The following is a 19,466-nucleotide window of genomic DNA, read 5'->3' as shown; positions in this document are numbered from 1 at the left end:
ACCTCTTTGAACTAGTACTTTATGGACATTTACAAATCAATTATTTGAGATAGTTATTGAAAGTGTACATTTATGGCTAGTTATAAATAGTTTTATTGATAGAAAAATGGTGTTTGGGTCTTCGGCTTTCATTCTATGACTTTGTGAGGTCAGTTTAAGGTGGCCCATTATCATGGATATACATAAAATAATATAGGTGGTGTACCAATGCACAATCACTATCCTGCTTTTAAAAGATAGTGCAAAAATATGTCATTGTTCTCATGCTTCAGCTTAAACTGAAAACTATCTTAAAAATTTTGTTCTACTGCGTTCTAAAATGTAAGTTCGGTAACTCAATTTTAAAACAATTCTTTACTTTCTTACTATGTCACCTTGAAATCATGCGTGCTTAGAAGTCTTTCGGTCTTATATGTTAAACGTAGTACATAGTAGCTTAAAATAGTGGGAAAATCTTTTTATTTTAATTACATTTAGTATTAGTGGCCAATTCTGCACCTTTGCTTTAACATCAATGGATCGACAATTGTCAAAGAATTATTGGAGGAAAAAGTCATTAGCCTAGATAAATTAAACCAGGCAAGCATGAAAACAATGACATCTTTATCTATTTAAATCAAAAACATATCTGAATTCTCTCAAAGTGGTAAAATAAATTCGGTTTATGGTTATGATAACAAGTCCATCTACATAGATCAATGTTGAAAGGTCTTCTCGAATGGTGAAGATATAAAGAATGGTTAAATTGATGTCTATTTTATTCATATTCGAAATGAACAATTTAAATTTAATTTTAATCAAATGATGGAATGTTTAAGAGTCGTCAAAACCTAGTGTAATAAAATAAAGAATACTTAGATTTACGAATTTATGGGACCGTTGAATGTGTGACCTAATAATACGCTTGGAAGACATCTATCAAACCTACAACTTCCTGGCTTTCATTTCGGAATTACTTTGATTATAGAGATAAATGTTATAAAAAGGACATAAACGTTTCTTAAAGTACGAAATACTTAAATGTAACAACAAAATGGCCTATTTTTAATTCGAATAATGGAGCTAATACCGCTCGAATAAATATTATTTAGAGACTAAGGATAAAATGTTTACCTTCCATGAACAAAACTATAAGTGTATTATAAGAGCAAATTTATGAATGGTTGCCCTAAAATGTAAAACTAGAGAATGCATCATAAACTATTAATTGCAAAATTGAGCGTTCCTTTACCCTTTCATCACCATTTTAATCTTAAAAATAAGTTTATCTATTAAAATGTAAGAATTATAATGCTGAGTTTCACTTTCCCATTGGAATTGACCTTAAAATGCATTTAATGTCTAGAAAATATACACTGTTGTTTTAGTTTCAAATGAACCTTGCAGTGGCTCAAATTAACTTCAAACGACACGATAGTTATGTTGCCATAATAGTCCCCCATAGGACTTGTGAGTTATCCCATGTTACACATGGGAACCTAATTACACATGATAAATGAGGAGAGAAATTGTTCAATGCAAAGATATCTCTATTGTTGCAAGGTATGAAAGTATAAACCTTTTGAACTTCTCTACTGTTTTCTCTAAATATTTATGTTTAGTCATATAATTTGCCTGTTGTTTAAGGCTTGTGGTGTAAGCAAATATATTAATATCCCAAAACGAACATGATATTCTTTTGTTTACCTTGTAGTCTTACTTGTTACATTCCCGTACATTTTTTTCTGTTTTTTTGACTTTTCTTTTTTTCTAAAATTGTTTTGGGATGATGACGTTGGTATTTGAAAAAAATATTTTCATTAGTGCAATATGTCTGTCTTTTTTTCTGTTTTGGCTTTAGTTCGGAGGACAAGGAGACATTTCATGCAGACTATGAGGGTGTACAGTATGGGTTTTTCTCATTGTTGAAAGCCTAAAGATGACTTATAGTTGTTAATTTCCGTCTCTTGTGGAGAGTTGTCTCATTGGTAATCATACCAGATCTTCTTTTTTTGTAGGAGAAAACATTAAATTTTACGGCGCTTTCCATTTATTTATCTATCCATTATTGATAGCAGGACTACATGTATATAACCACTGTATTTCGTTTGAATAAACTATTTGTATTAGGTAATCTTTGGAGCTCTCTGCATATCTTATATAGTGCAGTACTCTTTTCGCATCATTTAGTGCAATAACGTTCGTGTTATAATGGCATTTTGATTTGTATGACCTACACCATAGCATGTATGATAGGTACTCACTATAATCTCATAAACAACTTTATTGACTAAAAAGTAGTTTTGTTGTAGTAAAATGTCAAATGACCCGTTTTCCATCAAATTTATGAGCGGTTTAATATTGAGATCGCCGGTGATTAGAGTAATTCATACCAGGTGCAAAAAGTCATCATATCATTTTGATCTAAAATTGTTATTTTCTTTTTTCAAATGGTCATTTGTTATTGCAAATTTAAGAAATTTATTACCTTAAAAGCAGGAGAGCATAAAATTTGATTTCACTATCTTGAATAAGGGCGAGATATGGCGAAACGACGAACAACAATATAAACACCCAATAGAAAAGACATTCAAAACCGAGAAAATTTGATACATGAAAGCGACACGAATTTGCATAATGTACCTAGATTTTAAACAAAGCTAATGGCCTTAGATTTAAACAATGAGCAGGGTTCTGTTACAAAATTTCATTATTTGTTATCCATTACAATTCAATCCTATTAAAACTTTGTGCAGCATAGTTGATTAACTTTTGCAATAAAACCTAATAATTTGAAAAGAAGCGAGATTGTAAGATAAAAATTCAAATTATCTATAAGTAAATATCAATCAAGTCCTCTCAAGTTCTTATATGATAAGTATATCGAAAAGTTTTAAATCTTATATAGGTTTAACAAATAATTAAAGTTCAATCTGATAAAGTTTCAACTTGACAAGTTTACAATTTATGAAATAAATGAAACCAAAGAGAGTTGTATATATTTTCAAGTATATAGTAATTTACAATAGTTTAATTTCGGTATGCTGGGGAAAATCTGAAATAAATACCGATAATTATTCGCTATCGTATCAATCTATGAAACTAGGTAGACGAATAAGAAAAACATAAATGTTTATATGTGAAAATATCACATTGTGTTAATTGATGAGTTTTGCTTGATTAACAACCATGCAGTGGCAAATATTTCATGTACATTGGGGATAATTTGTCTAAAACTGTCCTCTTGTACTGCAATTTTAAAAGTTCATAAACAAACCATTCCTTTTGTTTTTGTTTTATTAGTTGGTAATATCTTCATATGTGTTAAGGTTAATTTGTTTTGTTACGTATTATAACTGAATTGACACGATAAGAGCTTAGTTGGTCACAGGTATGCTTTCATGTTACTTACTTACTTATCCTCTTCATCCCCAGTGGGACATAAGGCCACACCAAACTGCCCCCACTTCTCTCTGTCCATGGCCATGTACTGGGCTTGGCCCAGGAGTACCCGTTGCCTCTTATTCTGCTGTTACAGTTCTTCTCCAGGTGATTCTAGGCCTCCCTGGTTTCTTTTTTTCTGGTGGTATTTAATATAGAGCTGTTTTATGTGTGCAGTGTTGTGGCATTCTCAGTACAAGGCCTAACCCATCTTAATCTCCGTTGTTAAATTTCTGCTGTTATGCTCTTAGCATTATATATCTCCACAAGGCTTGTGTTGCTGATCTGCTTTCATATAACTGATGTAAAATATCCATGCACTAAACATTCAGTACAATGCTAATTATTTAATAGAATTGACATTCAAAAGAAAAAAAGTATCCATATAATCCAGAATCAATCTTGTTAAGTATGGTTTTAAATTATGATCAATATATAGGAACTATTTTTTGTTCAGATCAATGTGCTTAAATGGATCAATTTGCTGATGGACTAGAGTTCATTCCACTTTTGTAAGGACATGTAATAAAAACGATATCCTACGATGAATTGCCTTACAATTTTGACACAAAATCAATTTCGATAGTCCCTCTTGAAATATGTCAAAAAAGTGTACATTTATACTCAAGTTTTTTACTCCAGTTTTAAATGTAAAATGTAAAGAAGGGACATTATATTCATTCAGTTCTGTTAAGTGTCTATGTGTATAACTTTTATGCAAACGTCAAGTGATGACCGTGTCAAGTTGAACTCGAAGACTGAATTACACACATCTGAATAATGCAAGAGCACCAAATCATAAATGTTTATTTTACAAGAGAAAATCTTTCTAGATTTGAACCGATGCGTGATCTTGTCTGTTCCTATATGTTAACGAAATTCAAATTACCCCTATGTAAATTGGTATATATATATATATATTATTTGTCATAAATTGTCGTAGTCGTAAGCGTCAAATATATCAACTGTACAAGTGGATTCCGTGATATCTTTGAAAAGACATAAATATTTATGATTATAATAAATTTAACGAAAAACATGTATACTTATATAAACGATCTACTTCACAATGAAATACTTATAAAGCTATAACATCTACAGACTTTATAGATACTTGTAAGTGTGATGGTACTCAAAGAAAGATAAGAATTTGCATACTTCTCAAATGACGTACTGGAAAAAATCCCCGATTTTTATATTAGTATAAAATTTCAGATTAAGATAAAAGTGAGCAGGTCTTTCAAGTATCATTGACAATTTCTGTTTAAAGTAATGCTTTCTTTTATTCATTTTTGACATATTTATGTTACCATATCGGGGTTATGGTTTCTGATCTTTTGCTTGTAACTATGAATCCATAATAAAGAGCGATGGTTACAATAAAAAAAAAACATCGTATCCATCTCTTCTACTATACATCTCAGAACGTACTCAATATCTTTACATATTTTCTTTTTTTGAATTTACCAACAATGACTAAGGAAGCGATAACAAACCTAAGATTTCCAATTGACATTTAAAGATGAACTACCTGATAATTTAGAGCGTATATTTTATCTAATAAGAACACACTTATGAAAGAAAACAGTGCTATGAAATCATTGATATAAATATCATTTTATTCAAATGTTTCATTTACTTAAAATACAAAAGATCGGCTTTATTTTCACATTGGCATTTGTTTAAGATCATCCTTTTAAAATTTCGCCTCGTTCACACTTTAAATCCTGATATTCGATACCTAACTCCACACCCTGTTTTGTAAATGTATTTTAGTCATAAAACCACAATATGCCGGACTATTGTTCGGACACAGAGGCGTGAAGAAGGTGAACGCCATCCTTCTGGAATCTGGTCGGTCAACGTCTTCAGACAGGTTTTAACAATAACCGAAAGGTGGACAACTGACCACAATTAATCATTAATCTGTTGTTCTGTGTCTTATCCAGTAACAGCCTGTCACATTGTATTTCAAGATTGACATTTACAATTGAATTCTGCACATGAAGTCAATTTGTCTCTTTTCACGAAAACTCTTAAATATCAATCAATTGTTTGAACTGTGAATACATGAGCAAACTGTTATTGAAAACAGACTAAGTTGTTGGCATCTGAAAAATGCTTACAACTCGCGTGTTCGGAATGTCGCATAGTGCCATCCAGTTTGTTCCTGTACGTAATACTTGTCTTCTAGCGAGACTTTTAAGCCTCGGTCACACCTTACCGGATAGCTCGAACGGACGCCTAACGGATAAAAAAAAGTTATCCGTTGACAAAATTTGTATCCGTTGGGAGTCCGTTGGTGTACTAACGGACATGTAACGAATGCCTAACGGACACACAACGGACATTGAACGTACGTGAAACGGATACATACCGGACAGAACGGAAGTCGAACGTACATCCAACGGAAGAGTACCGGATAAAACGGATACCTAACGGACGCGTAACGGATAAAACGGATGAACAAAATAATCTGAAAATTAAAGGCAATAAACCATCTAAAAATTAAAGGCAATAAACCATCTGAAAATTAAAAGAAATAAACCATCTGAAAATTAAAGGCGCGTCAGATGGACATGGTATCTAGTATATATGTTATAATATTTGCTTCTGGGAAAGTCTGGTCAGTAGGACAGTTATCAAGGTCACACGTACCAAACAAATTGAACAATTTATCCGGTTTTTTTTACGTTTCTTCACACGAGGGTCACTTTTTGAGTTAACTCGTTTAGTTGATTTTATTTTGTATTGCGTCTTGTTTAGCATGATATGTGTGCACATATAGAGCTCCTCTGATTAAAAAAAATCAAGGTAGAAGCAGTGTAGTAATTCAGTCTTATAGAGTTTAAGTTGATCTTCTGAATTTGTTTATATTATGTACCTCTGGTGTGAAAACGGATGTGGTGTTATGCGGAACTCTCCATCCATACTGCATGCTACGATATTTTGCTCCAGAAGCAAGGTGTCTAAGTGTAATTGCTAACTTGAGTCCTGGTTCCAGCGGATTTCTGTAAAAGGTATTCTGCTTGGCTTTGCGAGGCCCAACCCGCTGCAATATCTCGTCGAACATCTCTGTGGGCATTCGAAGGAAGTGTACAAAGGAATGCCGATCCTCCCGCCTAAGTTCGGTCATTAGTTGGTCATATACACCAAAACTGCGTCGTCTTTCAGGACTAAGCCATGGTCGTGTCCACCATCTCCTTTGTCTTCTCCTTTCGACAGCTATAAGGTTTATATTTGCTACATTTAAGTTGAGTATGGCATGAATAAAAGCTGTTTGGTAGCGAAGACGTGCTCTTACTCCAAGATCAATCACGAATAATAAATAGTCATGACACTCAAGAAAATCTAACATACCATATATTGGCATTTCTGACGCGAAATTTCAATTGGCATTTGTCCGTTTTACATCTAGTATTTTTGAATTTTATGCATTTCTAATGCATATTTTGTTTTTTATGTATATTATTTTTCAACTTCTCTGTAACCTTTGTACTTGCATGGTTTTATGAGAATAAACTATCGGTAGGCATCCGTTTTATCCGTTATTCGTCCGTTAATGTCCGTTTCACATCCGTTTTATCCGTTATTCGTCCGTTAATGTCCGTTTCACATCCGTTTTATCCGTTAGGCGTCCGTTAGGCGTCCGGTAGACGTTCGTTGGTGAATTGGTCTACCGGATCTCCAACGGATGCATAACGGACACGTAACGGATACAAAACGGACGAGTACCGTACAAAACGGACGCCTAACGGACGTCTAACGGACATTCAACAGACATTTATCCGTTGGACGTCCGTTCATGAACATGCTCAAAATTTTCCACCGGACAGAACGGACGTCAACGGATAAAACGGACGCTTAACGGACACGCAACGGATATGGACGGACGCCTAACGGATAAGAACGGACGTCTAGCGGACATCAACAGATTGAAAAAAAGTTATCCGTTAGGCGTCCGTTCGAGCTATCCGGTAAGGTGTGACCGAGGTTTTATCAATTATTGAAATCTAAGACAGCTTGCTGCTTCCGTTCCTCATAGAAACACTATTTGTTGGAAATCAAGATAGATAAGGGGTTCAGAGATTTGGCTTCAAAATCGTCCAATCAGTACATACGATGGATGTTTGATCATATCGTTTAAAACTATGTTGTGCACATAATGTTGTAGACCTCATACTTCTTTTTGGTATAATTATACAGTTTAGTACGTATATGTGAAACGATCGAACATTCAGGTGCAAACATACAATGGTGCATATATAATTACCCCTATGCTGCTGGTAGTCACATTTTACCTATTCTTACAAACAAGAGATGGTCGAATATATTTTAAGTACACATTTGACAAAACCCCAAACCAGTTTCTTGGTGCTTCGTCATTGCTATCAATGATTGCACCTGTATCATTTCAAATTTGAACCTTTTACTTAAGGATAATATATAATTATATAAAAAAGACCACAGTTCAGTAGGTTTGATGAAAATGTTTCACTGAGTATGAAGTTATATCTATTGCAGGAAACCCTGCTGATATTTTGAGTACTTTTCAATTATAAGCATTGTTTGTATCCTGTGGCATATATTCTGAAAATACTTTTAGATTTGAATTAGAAATAGACCATGAAATTAAGTTTCTACACTTCAATTTGACACATTTTTAATTTCCATACTACTCTCTTAACACATTCAAATTTTGTTTACATACGAAATCTGGTTTTCTCAATGCATTAGAATGATCCTTAAGAAAATGACTTTTTAAAATACTCATTATAAATACAATCTATGGTGAGAAGCTCTCAATAAAGTTAAATACTTAAGAAAAGACTGAATAGCATATAAAAGCTAACACCAACAATGAATATAACAAGAACTTGTTTATATTTTGTGTATTGAACGATAAGACGATGTAAAGCTGCTTCGAAATGATTTTGATTATTTATATATACTGATTAAATACAGCTTTTAATTCAAGTGCCAAATATAAGTAAGCTGTTTGAGTCGATTTATGCAGTTGATGTAAATATAATATGGTGAATTCTGTGGTTGAAGGCCATCATATATATCATACTGCATTACAGCAATCTTATGACAATGATTAGTTTGGTGGTTGGTAAGGGAGGAAGAGTGTTGCGCCAATTTTGTATGAATCCGATTTTCATAGCAGTTTTACATGAACAGAGTCATAATGAAAGACACGTGGTTTGCTTATTACGAAAGGTGACACTTCTATAAAACTCTCAGTAGATATGAAAAGGCAATGTCAAATTACCAAAGGATACCTCATTTAAAGTTATTGTTCTTAACAATTTTTTGAAATTCGTGGTTTGCAATGAGTGGACAAGCAACAATTCAACAACCTAACTGTATCAAATAGTCTTGTCACATGTATATATTTAACAATCTCAGTTCTGATTATTTTTGAGCAACTGAAATCGTTTGGGCGTATAAGATTTAAACTAGAAAAGAAGGGATGGCATTTATAATTGATATAATTTTGGTGACATCATCATTCCGAAGCTGCTTTGGTGTCTTTTAACTTGAGAAGCAATACTGATACAGCACACAAATGTATTCAGACCAGTCTGTAATAGGGATTGTAGGATGTGTTAAACGACTGGTCAACGATCACATCACTTGTTATAATTGTATGAAAATATCATTGCTTGCTGAAGGCAATCTCCACATGAATGTCGTTATGGGAGTGTGAAAACTACATTAAATTGTTAAATTTTCAAATTCAGACACACATTTAATCCAAATTAATTATATTTTATTTTACATTATGTATACTCTCTCAGTACCAGGCCCACTTTTAAACACTCGTAGACGGATTCATATGGAGTTACGCTCCTTCCTAGTAGCCTCTAACCCTAAGATGATTATAGGTTTCGTTTACTAATTGGTATACATATCCTAAGTCTATTATATATAAATATATAAACTTACGTAAACTCATATTAATCTTATTTAATAAAAACATGACACTAATACTGTTACAATGCAATTTTCTACAATCTGAGCCATAGTTTTAAATCAATTACAGCATTTCAAAAGCGTTTTATTGTATTAGTTTCATTGAAATGGAAAGTAATAAACATAAAAATTTAAACATCTACGATATAGACTAGTATGCTTCACTAGCATATATAGTCCAATAACCTTGAGATATAAAATATTCATATTGAACTTCCTTAATGTCGAAAGTAAATTGTTGCGGAGCTTAGTATAGATTCTTATCTGAATATTAAATTAAAAAAAGAAGAAAAATATCCCAGCTATAGTTTGTAAATAGTTATCCAGATCTCATGAGCCCTAGTGGTTTCATAGTGGTTTCCTGATCGCAATTGGTCTCAACCTTGCTGAGAGTCATGGATTCAATCTTGCAAAGGATCAACCAGCCTGGGTTTAACACCATCACATTGTAGCTATATCAAATGATTCTACACTATGTGTTGCTCGTTGTTGTTTATCTTTGTGTGTTTGTCTGCTTTTAGCGAAGACGGCTTTCTGTAGTCTGTAGTACTGGAAAATAATTTTGATTGTACAATCAAAGATTTGAATGGATAGTTCCTGCTCCTCTGTCAAGCTGTGCTTTGCAATATATCACAAATAAGTCTTAGGATGATGCATATAGCATCTTGTAATATGTTTTATATACGAACATGAACCTTGTAGGCTTTTTTATTTGAAAAGAAAATCCCAAATAACCTTAATATGAAATGAAGTTAGATGATTAAAAACGATATGAAAATGTGAAAAAAATGAATGACTTGCATTAACATTAGAAATTGCATGTATTGACGATGTTAAAACACCATCTTTACACCTTATGCCTTAAACAAAATCATCAAATATATCTTTTTATGTCGCAGAACGCCCAAATTTACACTAAATACAACTTAAGTCAAAGCAAGGGTTGTAAGAGATTATGCTCAATAATGAAGTAAATTTGGATAAAATGTACAAAAAATGTCATGCAATGATAAAAAAATACATCTGAAATTTTACCAATTGAAGAAACAAGTTGTAAAATGCATAGGAACACGTATAACGTCTGACACAAGCCACTTTTCACCGTGTTTTACATGTCAGAAATTGAAAATTTCTCTTACATGTTGAGCAGACATATATTACAGAACATCAATGTATGCATTGATTACATCACGTCCCTGTGCACTGTGTTATGTCACCTTCAGTGGTACAAGGAGATACCTTTATGTATGCTATACATATGTAAATGTTGAAATTCTCATTTTGTGAAGGGATGACATAAGATATTAGTAAATGGTTTATTGAAGGACAATTAAAATCAAACAACCTTTCATTTTATTTCTATTCATTTTTGTCGACTTGCTACTTTAAACTAATATCATTCAAAACGCCACGTTCTGAAATGAAAAGACACTCAAGTGTTTCACATTTTTATTTCTGATGTGCTATGTAAAGACTGCTGTTTGTCTTTTTGTAGTTTTTTTTCAGTTTTTACCATGGCATTGTAAGTTTTTCTAATGAAGGATCTCCCAACTCTTTTTATTTCCACTTCATGAAAGGACAATCATTTTGTTTTGCTAGTAATGATAGATGTTTAAAACAGATGGAACCGATATGTCCTCATTGAAGAACACTCAAGATGAGCTATTTAATAAGAGATAACAATACATGGTTTTGTATTTAGGAACTTGAACTTTTTTCGCTTCCTTAAATTTGTATGGAGAACAATATTTCAGACTAAACACTTTCAATAGACGACTAGAGTATGATGAAGTGTTTGTAACTGCCCAAACAAAGACTAATAAAACTGATAATACACAAACTAAGTCGTAATATACTTAAAGAAGGTTAGAAGCATTAAATACATAAAAGGTTATTCTTGTAAATTTCCCCTGAGCTCCGATTATTGATACAAATAGCACTGTAAATACTTATAAGCGGCTTATGTTTACAGAGTGATAAGTATAATGCAGGTATAATACAGGTATTTACATGTTTAATATTATAAATTGAATTATTGTTGAAGCATGTAAATTTAAATATTAAAGTACGATGAGATAAATATGAACGTATATGGTTATCATTTCAACTGACAAAGATTTGGATTTTCCAATTCAAACAAGTAAAAAAGAAAGATCTTAAAACGACTAAATCAAAGTTGAAAGAGAAATAATTGTTCAACACTCAACAGCAAACTAGCATAACAGTAGAAAAAAGAGACTTAAGCTTAGAAAATTTTCATCATCGCCTTTTTAAAAATGTTTCAACATTTACCACTGGACAATTAGCAATTTAAAACATCAGTCAATCTACATGTATTTATTGAGTATATGTGAAGTGTTAAACCTCTTGTTCTATTTTTCAAGTCCTATTTCAAAATTTGGGATTTTAAAGTCTGCATAATGTGCGTATATGTTATAGGGACCTATATGTACTAGATTCTCCAGTGCTAACAGTAGAAAAAAAACCGCTAATAATGAGGGATGAACTAGTCATGATCTTAATGACTGTCATTTCATCAATACTAAGACTTCGACAATCAATACAACATCAGAAGTATGTCTCGCATCATGAAAAGTTTCCCTTCACCACCATCTGGTACGGACATATAGTGGGCTGATGATTTAAGCTTTTTGTCGGTTTCTGACAGTTTTTGAATCAGTTGAACTATAACTTAAAGTATCAAAGCCCATGAAACGTTTGTATTGATAAGCTAATGTTTTAATATAGCTATCGTGACCACAGCTTGTTTTGACATTAATGTTTGCACTTATTCTAGATGTCATATAACCTATAACAATCACCAGCTAGATAGTGCATACTTTTAACCAACCCGTATGAAACATGCATGCTTAACTTACAAAAGAACCTATGTAGTTAGTGAATTCGTATTTTGTATTAAGGTCATAAAATAGCTCGCAAAAGAAGATGTTTTATGATTGCAAATGAGATAATTACTAACCAGAGACTAAAGAATGTAGATGTAAGCAACTTTATACCGTCAACAATGCAGAAATCGTACCGTCTATACATTATTAAAAGATATGCCAACTATTTGGGAGCACTATATATTCTTAGTAACTATTCGAATGTAGTTCGTTTTGTCGTTATCTTCCGTTGAGTTGATAAAAGATCTCGAGTTCGGGTTCTTAAAAGCGTTGTGTATTATATTCTTAATCGTTTTCGCATTCGAGTGCGTTTATACATCTGTTCTGTACATGTTCCTTGTATACATCATTAACGCATTATGCTCTTCATTCGTAAGTCTAGTTTCCCTTTTGTGTATCTACATTGAGATCTTTTATTATAGTTATTTCCCACAATACCTGATTTATTGAAAGTTGATGACAACAACCAAAGGATTTGTAATAACTAATTCTATAGATTTTGTGATTTGAAACGTGTCTTCGATTTATGTAAAAGTGTTTATTACGCATGGACAGTAATCCATCTGTTTAATAAAATTTCTAATTGGCAGTCTGCTTTGATTGATGGTATACTTATCAATGTTAATATTGATTGATCTTAAGAGATGTGATAGATCTTTGAAACACGCGAATTATTGAGTACATTATGATAACTATATCGCGAGTGCATGGTGGCCTTCTGTTTGTATATTTCTGAAAGAGAGAGTTACTAATTGTGCGGTTTAATCTATCATTTGATGTACGAAAAATCTGACTAAGAGTATAGATCACCAAACAAAAAAGTCTTATACTGTTTAGGAGAGGACATGAGATATACTTGAACAACGTTGGAAAGACAAGCAAAATTAAAAGACCTCTCAAGGCCCAAATAAAATATGGTCATCAACACAATACATAACAGCTTTCTTAGACACGGGGTAACTTTAACAATAGTATACTTCACACAGGGGCGGATCCAGCCATTTTAAAGGGGGTCCTAACCCAGGACAAAGGGGAGGTTCCAATTACATGTCCCCATTCAAATGCATTGATCGTTCAAAATAAAGAGGGTTCCAACCCCCGGAACCCCCCTCTGGATCCGCGCATGTCACAGTGTCTTGCATATGATTGGCCAAACATGTAGTTCTCTGTATCTCTTTTCACTTTGGTGTCTTATTTGTATATGCTGTCAAGTTTAATACCCAACTACAATTATTTTTACTGATAAAAAAAATTTCAAAGATTACGGCCGGGACATAACTTCATTTTAGAAAACCGACATTTTATTTCTCGTCAACATTGAAAGCGGAAATATACCAGTTAAACAGTTCCACCAATTAAGCAATAAATATAATCTTCAATATTATTGCTTTACACTACAACTAAGTCTTCCTTTAATGTCTTGTTTAAATAATAAGTCGTAAACGTTGTGCAAATATTGATGTCATCAATGCTAACAAGGACTTCTTTAGAGCAAACATAGAACTTCCTTTCACATTGAAACATAACTTGTTTACAAAACATACAACGTTCAGTTTTAAAACGATTGCCATAATTTTTTAAAAGGCGTCTCATCGCTGTAATTACTGCGTTTATTTCTTTGAAAACAAATCTCAGTTGTGACATTAATCTGATAGGAAACAAACGCGAGGGTTTACTCATTTCCGATTACAACCTCTGCTTTTGTAACAAAGCAAATTAACATTTTGATAATTCGAATATTAATTATTATTCAACACACAATGGTTGCAAACAATCGTATTTTCCTATTAATTTCAAATTCATCAGGTTTATCTGTCATCATATGCGGCGGGACACAATGACAGGGGAAAGGAGCGTTTGATGCTGACAAAAAGCTCTTGCTTATACTCCAAATTTATAATACCATGCAAAACCATGCAGTTAACCAGTGCATAGCTATCCTTAACTTTGCTATCTTTTTTTTACGAAATTTAGGTCGTTGGCTGTAACTCTTCAAATATTTCATGTGTTGCAGTCATCAATGAGCCTTCAATACTGTATGTATTTCGCTCATTGTAAAAGACGGTTTACGGTTACATATGCATTGTAAATGTTCACATCCTTGTCTTTGCTGCATATATATGTTTCATATATATATAAGCAATAGTACAATATAACATCTGCTTTTTTACTGAAAGATATTTCAATAGAGGCTTCAAAATAGATATGCATTAGATAATCTCTTTTATAAGTACTAACTGAAAAATGAAAAGATGCAAATCACAATCGGTTAATGAGAGTTGTATTGCTTGATTCCAATAAACCAATGGAAGATATTGTATATTTAGATTTGTTGAAAGTGTAAGTTTTCAACAGTACCAATTTACTCTTTTGGAAACAGATATAACGTGTTGCAATCTGTGTTTTCAATATGGACGGACAGTTAAATTGTTAGGGACGGAAGTACCAAACCTTTTTTTCTAATGAATATAAATATTTGAGTTTAAAAAGTTTAGATCTTTAAGATATTAGTTTCTGTTTGGGACGTTAGCCACCTGTCATATTACTGTATAGTTCATACAAATTAGTTCATACAACCATTGACTTTCATATCACGACATAAAAAAGAACAAAGCGACTGATTTTTAAAGGAATAGTGACACTTTTGTTTTAATCACATTCCTTTGACATGTAGGATAGGGTGTAACTTATCAGATATCTCAATATTGAAAAAAGTCCAACTGTGTTTAGTCTAACAGATTTAGAGATTTAAACTTGGCTTACAAACATTTTTGAAATTTATAACATTTTGTTTTTATTAAAACTTTTGAAGTCATATCTCTAACATGATGATGATTTTCTTTTCTTGGTCAAACACAGTTAATTTATGTTTTACGTACTCTGAATATTTACTCAAACATGGTATAAGGATATTACGTACGTTACATACGTTCAAAGTTCAGATTACAGATATTTTTCTCAATTAAAGCTTACTTTGATATCTTCTTAACGAACGTGTTTTTTTGTTTCATATCTTTTGCTCTGACATATATTACTCACCTTTGCTTATAGTCTTGCGATTAGTTTTTTTTATAGGACTATGATAAGAACTTCTTAAGAGATACAATATACAAGCCATATTAAAACAGAAAAGAAAATGAGAGGATGAGGGAAGCCCAAAAAAATACAGTTTATAAAAAATAATTTATAGCATGTTAGATCTTTCAGATCAATAGCAAAGCAGACGGCTTTATGAAATTACGAACTTTTTTCAATAGAAAAAGACATGTTTCGATAAGATCAAAGACTGTAATTCACTCATCTAAATATAATTGTTAATAATTCCATTATTTTCTGATGTTTTCACAAACCTTGACAAATAATGGGACTCAAAGATGGATCTTCAGTGAGATCAGCATCAGCTATTCAGGGTTTTATCTGATTCTCGCCCATAAAATTTCTAAGTATTGTTCTCTTTGTCTGTTTTAATTGGATTACTAAAATTGGATTAGTTTACGATCGCAACTTTGAATCGATCTTCTTTTGTTTGAGGGAATTTTGTTTTTGTTCTGAATAGAGTAGTGAAAATCGAATAGATTGTGCCATATCAACTCTGAAAAAGGGTTCTTGACGGAAGATTACATTTCCATGTCATTTTAATCTATTGAAACTCTCAGCCTGCAGGGACAACTTAAATGATGTTTACAACTTGTTTCCATGCATAACATCGTTATGGTAGGTTGTTTCAGTTTTCTTTTTATGTATTATGACCAGGGAAATTTTTGACTTGCAATTCCAAAATAATTGCAGATGTCTTGTTTTTTAATTAAATTACGTTGAATTTTTCATTCGTTCACGCAAAAAAGCAATTGAATGCGATATTTCAGATTAAGGGAAAATAAAAACGAACAATGAAATCGATTTATTGGCATTTAATACCGAAGTAAAATAATCATATGTGTTGTAATGCTACAAAATTATTTCTACATAGAAAAACTATATATGCAGAGTTTAAGAGCCATGCATAAACATAAGCATACAACATAATATAGATATAGGAAGATGTGGTGTGAGTGCCAATGAGACAACTCTCCATCCAAACAACAATTCAAAAATTAAACCATTATAGGTTAAAGTACGGCCTTCAACACGGAGCCTTGGCTCACACCGAACAACAAGCTATAAAGGGCCCCTATAAACCTTTTTACTAAACATATACATGTACGAAACACAATTTCAATAGCAAAGCACTATTGAATAAACTGATCGATTTTTGTGTATCAAACAATATGCAAAAGTACTTTGCCTATTTCAAAAATAGTCCAAATAGTATAGTTTATTTGAACTATTTAATCTTTCACACCTTTCATGAAGAAAGTTTATGTCACGTGTGTCTGAGGTCGCGCCAGAATGTTTAAGTGAGGCGTTAAATATTCTTTGATACTATACATACATTTCTGTTTATTTTGCCTTGATTTTCAAAGTCAACAACTCTTACGATAGCTGCGAACTAGGTATCATTAACCTTTTATAATCATTATTATCATCTTAGATAAATTTGCAAAGAAGGTGTTGTAAATAAGCCCACTTGAGAAGGACTAAATCAATTTTTATCATCAAGTACTATTGAGTAGATCCGACTCTGTACTTCCGATATCAATAAAAGTATTTGTGACTTGACGCCAGTAAGTGTCTATATGAAAGGTAAGAAGAAAGGATTTTATATGTGTTAGAAGGGAATTTTCTGTAGAAATTTATCAAAAGGATGGACAGTTAGGCACCGTTTATTCTATGTGAAACAATACAACTTTCCCTTTGGGTGTTTCATCTCGGCCAGCAAGAAATGTTATGTAGTAACTTGCGTGTATTTAAAAGATAGCTAACAAAGAAAGACCGCCGATAGTTTGCCTTATATATTGGCATGTTGTACGGTTTAGACTCGTGTCTGTTGTCTCAAAGCCGTTCATTATTGATTTTTATATTGTTTCAACTTTGGTAGGCAGGGGATTATCTAGCCATCGTCATTAAGGAGATGGTCCGAACCCTAGATAAAACGTTGGATCCAACCATATGTCCCTATTCAAATGCATTTATCTTTCAAGCAAACAAAAAAGGGTGTCCAACCCTGGAACCCACACTTTAACCGCCAATGGTAGGGTTACTGTCGCATATATTTACATTTAGCGAATTTACGAAAACAAATAGTGGAATACAACATAATCTTTCCTAAAAAATTGTAACGTAATTGTAAGACATACATTATTTAAAGACAATCTATCAAGTATGTTCCCATTAAATGTAAACATTATCGGACTAAATATGTAGATGGAATTCAAGCATCAATACACGGAATGACCTAAAACATAAGTTAACTAAATGAAGTACGTTTATAGATATTGCCATTTTAATAAACAGTCAGTGTAACATTTATCTTACTAATTGGTACACATATACATGTAACTAAAGTATTAATGAGACCCACAGCGGTTCGTTTTCTATATATTACGGACATGTTCAAACTATGAATGCGCGGAATTCCTTCATTAATCGGTTGGATAGGTGAATAATTGGTCAAAAGCTAACAAAAAGGTGATTACGACGAAAATATTTCTTAAGATGAACTGCCACAAAGCGACTGTATTAATAGTACAAAATCTTAACTCTGACCAGTCAATAGACCACCAATTAAGGTACTCATACCTTGACCATCATTACACACATGTATGACTCTAAATACTTTCTAATTTGATTTGTCAGGGGTAGTTTATCAAAATGTTTAAGATTTTAAAGATGCTGGTCCTAATATGTTGACACTTGACATTGGCATGACACTTGAACACAACAGGTTGAAAATTTGATAAATAGTTTTTTCTCGGTTTTAGTATTTTTTGTATTTACTTCTAGTCAAGAGTAAAATTGAAATTGTATGTTTTAAAACACTCCAGGAAGTCTAATTATTTTACTTTTTGAAAGAGCAAACGTAAAGTAATGTGCAGCATTAGAATTTGCAAACAGTATCACTGTTGGTGCCTTAGCACTTTGGTTTTTATCTTGAGTGTTCAAAGAGGAAGAAAAGTATTTTTTAAACACTTAAGGAAGTCCAATTACCGGTAGTTCAAAGATTTATATTTCTAACAGGAAAAGTAATTTCTAGCATTTGAGTTTGTAAACAGCATTTCTTAAATCTTTTGGGGCTTTGATACTTTAATTGTTCTTTCCATGGGCATCGTAAGAAGAAAAAAAAGTAAGACATGAAATGGTAAAATGAATTGAAATAGAACTAGGAGAAAAAGGGAAAAAATGCAAGAAACCACATCATTTCAATAAATTTGAATAAATATGTTCTGCTATAATAAATCTATTGTAAAATTCCATTCCGTATAATATCATAAACGGTGTAATATTTATCTTAATAACCTAATAAAGGGTTATTTACTGCAGTCTTTATGCTATACTGCATGGGTACGTTACCTTTTCAAAAAAAATGTTCTATTTCAATATGCATTGGCGTGGAAAACAAATGAAGCAAGCCTCAATAGATTATTTTCCTTTCGTATTAAAGGTTTTCATGTTACTATGATCGTGTCCTTTAATTTGTCATGTGTGGTTCCGTCGTAAATTAAATCATTCCTCCAAAATGAATGCTTTTTAAAGACTAACGCATAACGATATCAGACCACATAGCGACTGTATAAAAGTGCAATTCCTCTGATTGTTAAAAAAAAATGAAATTTGATATTAAATACAGAAGTTATCATGTGCATTGCAGTTGCAGTTCGGTGTCAGTTTGAGTTATCAATAACGTTTTGTATAGACGAAAGTTTTATTGTTACAATGATTAATGATCGATATATGCACAATGCAATAATGTTTGTCATAACCAGCAAACAAATCGGAGTTATGACATTTCATTATTACTTTTAAAATGAAATTTAAAAACGTCGATACGTCATTAAATTGACAGGATCGTACAAATGTTCCATTGAAATTTTTAATAGCCTATTTCAGTAATTGATAACTTGCTGTGATCCCATTCAGGTGATCAAAGTATGAAAACAGACCTACTGTCAAATATTATCATTTACAACTACGTAATCTATTAAAGTACATGTATATCAAATACTCCAACAACGTATAGAGAGAGACAGCCTTGGTTTACTTTAAGGTTAGAAATGGATCATT

At 32.4% G+C, this 19,466-nt stretch overlaps 1 protein-coding gene across 3 annotated transcripts in view; it reads left to right on the top strand.

Annotated features, from left to right (window-relative positions):
• LOC134711453 (protein FAM124A-like) overlaps window positions 1–19,466 on the top strand; it is a 31,865-nt gene that overhangs the window by 5,312 nt on the left and 7,087 nt on the right. Inside the window, exon 1 of one of the 3 annotated variants that reach the window (XM_063572053.1) lies at window positions 16,000–16,019. The exons of 1 other annotated variant lie outside the window; for it this stretch is intronic. The gene's annotated coding sequence lies outside the window, so the exon portion shown is untranslated. Of the gene's footprint in view, window positions 1–15,999; window positions 16,020–16,906; window positions 16,989–19,466 lie in introns of those variants that run through there. One more of the 3 variants, XM_063572051.1, reaches the window with a different exon arrangement.

The sequence above is a fragment of the Mytilus trossulus genome, chromosome 3, assembly GCF_036588685.1.
Source record: "Mytilus trossulus isolate FHL-02 chromosome 3, PNRI_Mtr1.1.1.hap1, whole genome shotgun sequence".
In the NCBI taxonomy this organism is placed as follows: domain Eukaryota; kingdom Metazoa; phylum Mollusca; class Bivalvia; order Mytilida; family Mytilidae; genus Mytilus; species Mytilus trossulus.
The sequence above is the reverse complement of the archived record's forward strand: the minus strand, read 5'-3'. Positions and strand labels throughout refer to the sequence as shown.